General features: G+C 39.8%; 1 long non-coding RNA gene across 2 annotated transcripts; it reads right to left on the bottom strand.

Annotated features, from left to right (window-relative positions):
* Window positions 1-807: 807 nt before the first annotated feature.
* On the bottom strand, window positions 808-2,754 carry LOC124678651. 2 transcript variants are annotated; one of them, XR_006994566.1, is made up of 3 exons: window positions 2,450-2,754; window positions 2,179-2,293; window positions 808-1,336 (listed from the first exon to the last, which is right to left on the bottom strand). It is a non-coding gene; the product is annotated as an uncharacterized LOC124678651 (long non-coding RNA). The 2 variants fall into 2 exon arrangements; XR_006994567.1 differs by lacking the exon at window positions 2,450-2,754 and having other exon boundaries at window positions 2,179-2,397.
* Between the last annotated feature and the right edge of the window lie 4,463 nt (window positions 2,755-7,217).

Below are 7,217 nucleotides of genomic sequence, written 5' to 3'. Positions count from 1 at the left end.
GTTGCTAGCGGGAGCTCAAAACACCAACCAGTATGTAATGTGTCGACCGCATCACTTCCCTCACGCTCAACCATTTCTTCCCCAATCTAGCAAAAACCGAATATCCTACTCCCTCTGCATAGGATCTCGTGTCCGGACGGAGATGAAGTGGTCAAGCACCCGTGGCAAACCAGATGTGCTGGTAGCAAAGGTTGCGAAAACCGCATCAGAAGAAATAGAATGGGATGCACGCACATCACTTTCCCCCTTTTCCTCTCTCGTGCTGCTATAGTACTCGCCCGCGTTGAGAGTCTCCCATGCGTCGCCGTGGTCGCCGGCCGGCCCTGGCAGGCAGATCTGAAGCAGAACAAAGCCATCCGTGACAATTTAGTTGTACGCCTTGGCACACGACCCCATTGACCGGCTCTCTACTGTTTGTATACTAATATTTTTTTAAAAAAAATACCACACTAATTGTTCATTAAAATCTATTTAGTATGTGGAGAACACACAATACTTTGTTGTTCTAGGAGGAAGGGCACAAATAAGTGAGAACATTGTTATAATACTAAAATATCCACATGGCAATAGTAAAGGGAACGATATGGTCCTAGAAGACACAGCGTAGTCAACAGAAAATGGAGACCTAATAACTACTACCACGAACAGCCGATACTCTTGCAAATGAAAACATAAATAAACTAACAGTGTGTCGCGGCTTGCAGCTGGGCCATGTTTTTTCGCACTAATAATCAGTTTGTAAAATGCTATATTAAGCACCACTAACATCACACCATCTCAAACAAGTCAATGATATGGAATCCGCAAGGAAAAACAAGGAACTATATTACATATGTATAAAAGAGATAGGCTAAGTTAGAGCAAAGTAGATGAAAGCTCGGTTGACAAAAGCCGAGCAGTTCTATGAGTAGTCACTTGTTAAGTAGATGCAGAGCAAGTGGGGAAACACATGTATCTATATACATATACTATTTGGTTCTAAAGTAGAACACATGTATCTATATACATAAGGTTTACACACATAAATTGGGTTGCTTGGAAGGTGAACTGCTCAAGGTCAGAAGAAGCTTTGTCTACTTCAACCAGAATTGAATTGACATTACTATCGAAGTCAGACTCTCCATGCGACCCGTTTCTTGAATTATATTGTTAATAATCTGATTGGAAGATCGTGACACATCATGTACGAAGTAATCCAGCTCTTGCTAAGCTGCTTAGTTTTACTTCATTATTCGGTCACTTGTTGCAGAGACATTCACCAGTCTTGCTTCTTTTTGACACAAGCATAGTAGTAGTCCTTTAATATCTTTTTCTGGCACAATTCCATGTACTATCGCTGGATAAACGTGAAATTTGGCGCGAGGAAATAATATCAGGCATAAGATCTGTGTAAACAGAATCAAGGAATACCATGATTGTTCTACAATTGTAGAGCTACGCTTATACAACATATGTATTGATGGCATAGTAGGGGCGAAAGGTATATGGTTGAAACTGGAACATCATTAGTAGTTCTAGCTAACCAGCTGCAAATGCTTGTGATACATCTGTTTAGTTTTCATCCACGAAGAACAAAGAGAAGCTCAAAATCAACTGTGAACCAAAAGAGGTAGCCTGGTTTGGGTCACATCACAGTAAAGCAGGTCATTGTAGAAATAACGGTTTTGTTTGCCAGACCATATAAATCACTAAAGACTTGACTAAACAACACAAATCTTACTGGTAATCGCTAGGTAGAACACTATGTGAACCATCACTACTATGTAATGTCTTACAATAGAAATTTGTGATAATGAAACCTTAGTAACAAAATGTGATAAATTGATAAGTAGCAACTTGTTATCATGATGCAGAGCAAATAAGGAGATATAGTCAGGTATACCATTGCATAAATTGGTGGTGGCCAATGCATTTGATGGAATGGAATGCATATGAAAATCAAGCTCTATCAACCTTAGCCCAAGGCCATAGTCATCAAGTATAAGGATATGAGAACTGCACTCAACGGACCACAATAATCTTCAGGAACTAACATACTGTAGCCACTAAAGGTGTGACAAGGGAAAATAACAGCTCAAGCCTAAGATTACGAACAGTTAACATAGTGCTTCAGATACTCGACAATAGCAATACGGTATTAGATAGGAGGAAAGGCATCCAAAACCAGTTGCCACTAACCTTGTCCTTTCCATGGATGCCAGCTTTAACAAGCTTCGAGTAATACTCGGTGCTAGGATTTCCATTTTTAATGATCTCGAAAACATCAATATAAGCAATCATGAGAGCTTCATTTCTGATAAAGAATGAAAAAATAGAGATGATGTATTGGTATAGCACTATATAATACACACAAAGCGAAAGATCTAACCAGCTCGATCACTGATTCTAAGAATATGAGCAGCTATAGTATGCAAGAAGAGATTATTCTAAGATATAAAGCTAAGAGCACCTTTGCATTAGAAGGGCTATATTAGCAGCTTCTTGTTTCCCTTCCCCTTCGTGTAATCCATAATTTTGGCAAATAACCACAACATATCCGTAAACTTCAAATCACCAGGTGCTCGTGCTTCTGGGGTCAGCCAGACCAGCCATATCAAATGCAGATTCGTGGTGTAGCAAAGAAAAACATCAGAAAATGATGTTACATGCACGTTGTTAAAATATAGAATTTATGTGTCCCACAAGGAAGCTAGTAGAAATATCTTCAGAATGCATTCTCTCCAGATAACTTTGCAACATAAGGGCCTTCCTATAATACATCATCCCACGAACTGCAGAGGAACAGTTACAAAATATGGATACATGCATAGGAAAAGTATTTCCAAAATGAATGTACACATGGAAGAACATAATTCCAAATTTCAGCAAACCTGTCTGCCCACAATAAGATTCCCAAGGGCACATTTCTAGTATGTCATTTGCACTGCTAAAAAAGTTCAGACACTGCATTTTCATCCATGTTGATTAGAGTAAGGAAGTTCTTCCGTTCCTCTCTATACGAAATTTCTCCACTTAAGATTTTAACAGTTATTGAAGGCAAAGGTAAAAAAAAAGTATAATAAAAATATAACTATAATTAAAACTTATAAAAATAATAGTACAAACATTTCAAAATCTTACAGAAGCAAACTACAGGTATTCTGCAGTCAAATAATAAAATGACAATTCTCGTTTCACTTTCTTCTACCGCTTGTCCAAGAACAGAGAACCAATTGCATTCTTTTGGTGCACGGATGGACGTAATGATGAAAAAAATAGAAGCACTCTTCCTAGTATAAATATCAACATTTTGTTGCTGCTTGAGAAAATGGAGAAATGAACTTGGAAAATATTAGGTATATTTCACAATAGTCATCCATCTAAATATCAACCAGTTATTAGACACAAATCTTAATGTTGTCCCTTGAGGTTCAGGAACAATTATATTAACCTTTGCCAACTCAAGAGTCCAGGAAAGCTTGTGCGGATCAAGACAATTTCTTGTATTGTTATTTTCAATAAGACACACATGAGATATGATAGCATTAGTTTATCTGAAGCACAAAACTTATTTCTTGAAACCATGGAGGCACATAACTGAAGCATAATGATAATGGAGTCGGTAGTGTTTTTTATAAGCAAATGCCATTTTGACAAAGCTGACATTTTCTGAATGGAACTTGTTATTGGGATTCTCAATCCTCCCGACCTAGTCACCAGCCAATATTAGTGAAATTCAAAACACATGCTACACTGAATTGGAAATTCACTCTTAGCTATTTGGGAGCGCTAGTAGATATATGCTCAAAATTGCATATTAATAACTTACTATTTGATGAGGTTGTCTTTGCTAACTAACAAGAGAACAAACAAAAGCACGCATCTGTTATGGAGCTGTCTGTAAATGTATATCTGTCCTTCAGTAATGTATCCCGTGAGATCAGGAGTTGGATGTGTAATATCTATTTAATAAGCAGGAAAAACACTATCAAATAGTGAAAAATAAGGAAGAACCCATGAGATATAGTCCTACTCTACAACCTTATCCATGTGGTCTTCATAACATCTCTCTCTCTCTATCTCTCTCAACATCAGTGGGTCATGGGCTATAGCGAGTAATTACGCACATCTCAATTTTTAATTTTTTGTCCAAAATGAGACTACCACAGAGTAGGTATGCATAACAAAGTAATTATATAGCTAATTTCTAGTTTAGCATGTACATGCTTGCTAAATCTTGTTAGAAGTTTCAAGACTACTGCAGAAAAAACATCTAACAGATTACTCATTTATTTGTCTTGTGATTGGGGCACGTCTTGCCGCGGATCACCTACCTTTTGCACCTGCAAACAGTTAGTATAAAACTATGTTAAGCATCAATCTATTCAAATCAGGGATAGCACTTCGCAGATAAGAAGACACGGAAAATGCAGGTAAATATAATTATTTTGATAGTTAACTGAACTCGGCTAAGAATTAAAAGTCTAGTGCACATGAAAACTTTCGAGGCAAGACATCATCCAAGAACCGATATGTAAACTACATATGTAAGAATCCAATAAAAATAACAATACACATGGCAATGTGTTTTTTTTTCTACCTGCTGGATTCCTTTGCCTTGCGGCTAAATATAGTTGAGTTAGTCATCTCCAGTCTGATATAATCTATTATCAATTCATCCATGACCTTCTATATACGGAGCATCTATAAATATTCACATCACACACTGGATTCAGATTAGAAGGCATATACACTTTGGGAACAACCATTGTACCATCAAGGCATCAACTATCTATGAACATACAGTTGCCATATTTTGTTGGACACAGCAAAATTTAGTAGTACGGCATAGGAAAAAGCATGAACACTGTTGCAAGTAAATGTAAGAAGTAAGAGTTATTGGAGGTTGCCAGGCCAAAGTACTACTGAAAAAGAGGTGACATTGTTATCTTCACATAGAATAAGCTACTACTTCTACATGACAGGCCAAAGTGCCACATACAACAAAAAAGTATCTCTTAGTTATAAATTGTTCTATGCATTACTGCCTTGTATGATCAAGTTGTTGTACAAATTGTGTTGCAGAGCATACACATTTGATACCTAATAGTTGACTTTTTGAATCAGAACATATACGTATATTAAATGAATTTTTGTGTATGTCCAAGATGCAATCTAATAGTTGGAACCACACAAAACATATTGGCCCAAACAAAGAGTAACTCAGAACCAAGCTAAAAAGGACAAATTGATTCCTTTCTCCTATTGCTTTGGCAAAAGACATACATGAAAATTGAACAAACAGCTGGTACTGGAGCTTCCGGCACATACAAACCTGAAAGAACCAGTGTCAGCATTAACCCAACCTCGAATTTTGCATACAAAACCAATTTCCAATTAATTGTGCCCAATACTCTTAACCAGCATGACCCAGGCCCCTAAATCTCATAGAAAAATGAATCCAGGGATGAGAGTGACAAGAAGCAACCTTTTTTTTTGAACATGACAAGGAGCAACCTGGAATCAAGCAAGGAGCAGTACAACACGTTCCACCTATCGGCAGTTGTGCTATATGAAGAATAGGATTGAGTAATGCTCGTCGGAAGCCAGGAGGCGAGTGAGCAGGACAACCGCCGACAAACTCAAGGCATGGTTGAAACTTCGACTGCAGTCATCCTCATTCAGTTCAGTACCTTGGTGTGGACCATCTTACATGTTAATATTTTGCACAATCAACAAATACAAAATTTTGAATGTTGAAACATAATTACTTCAGATCTAACGCTGCAGCATTTCCATATAAATTCCATGGATGGGGGATGAGTTACCTTTGCGATGAACTTGGGGTAGTTCTTCTTGGAGCATTGGATGGATGGCACTGAACTCTCGAGTAAGGCATCTGGTCACCATGAGCTGACACCATACAGCGGTATTCCCATATTGATATGGTGGATGGTATGGACACAATTGATGGAGAACTGAAGTGTGGTGCAGATCTGCTGCAAGATATTCTGCCTCGACATCCTATGGTATGCCACAGGATATCTTGAGATTTACAAAATAGCTATTCTATAGCTAGAAAAATAACGATTAAAAGCTGGGAATAGCTATTTTGTAGTCGATGGGCGATATCATAATCGTAAATGTACTGTCCACATAAATTGAGATTTACATCGTTGCACTGTCGATCTTGCTACCCTGCTTTTACATCCTACAAAATAGATATTCTACCTAGAACAAACAACGATTAAAAGCAATGAATAGCTATTTTGTAGTCGATGGGCGATATCATAATCGTAAATGTACTGTCCACATAAATTGAGATTTACATCGTTGTACTGTCGATCTTGCTACTCTGTTTTTTACGGGTGTGAGTGTGCAATTTATAAATCTGGAAAATTATTCTGTAGATATACTTTGGCATATGCAACTTTGAGTATCAAATTAGCAGCAGATTCATGCATGTTTATGTATGCATTAAGGATCAGTAGCTCTCACACATAATAAAGGGCGTTGTCCACACAAACAATTTCAGGGGAAATCAACCAAACCACACGGAAATGAATGTAGAGGATGAGCTGGTATACCTTGGCATAGAGAACAAACAAACTCCAGTGTGACGGCTCTGTTGCTGCAAGGAAAATACAGAAAATAGGAGACCTGTAGGGTGGATGGAGCTCATCAGCCACTCCTCCAAGCGCCGGCAGTGCAAGCGGCAGCCTGTGCTGCTCCGGCCGGCCGGACACCACCAGCTCGTCTGGCAGGCGTACAACCAGCTGTGGCTCCTCTCGCCTCCCGCGAAGAGGAAAAGACAGAGAGTAGCAGCAGCTCTATCAGTGGCCCGTGTCCCACTTGCTAAGCGCGGCGACGGTCAATAGGAGAAGGGATCAGCGTGAGGGATGTAGGGGAGGGCGCTCACCTAGATTTTTGCGGCGGCGGCAGCATGAACCGCTCTGTCTATGCCGAGGGGAAGAGCCAGGACGACCGTCGGCTGAGAGGACCGGGATGGAAGCTGATTCTTGTCTACAGCTCCCCTGCGAGCTCCTCCACAGAGAGCTCCGCCTCCTCTTCCGGTTCACCTCTTCCTCCATATGCTGCTTCACCTCCTCCGCCTGCTTCTCCTCCCTCCTTCTCCTCCATCCCGCATCAGCCGCCAGGCCATGGTGCCCTGCTGCTGCTCGCGTGCTCACATGCCCTCCGATGCCAAGGGAAGGCGTGTGCGAGTAGGAGGGCGAGAG

The sequence above is a fragment of the Lolium rigidum genome, chromosome 7 (assembly GCF_022539505.1).
Source record: "Lolium rigidum isolate FL_2022 chromosome 7, APGP_CSIRO_Lrig_0.1, whole genome shotgun sequence".
Classification (NCBI taxonomy): Eukaryota; Viridiplantae; Streptophyta; class Magnoliopsida; order Poales; family Poaceae; genus Lolium; species Lolium rigidum.
The sequence above is the reverse complement of the archived record's forward strand: the minus strand, read 5'-3'. Positions and strand labels throughout refer to the sequence as shown.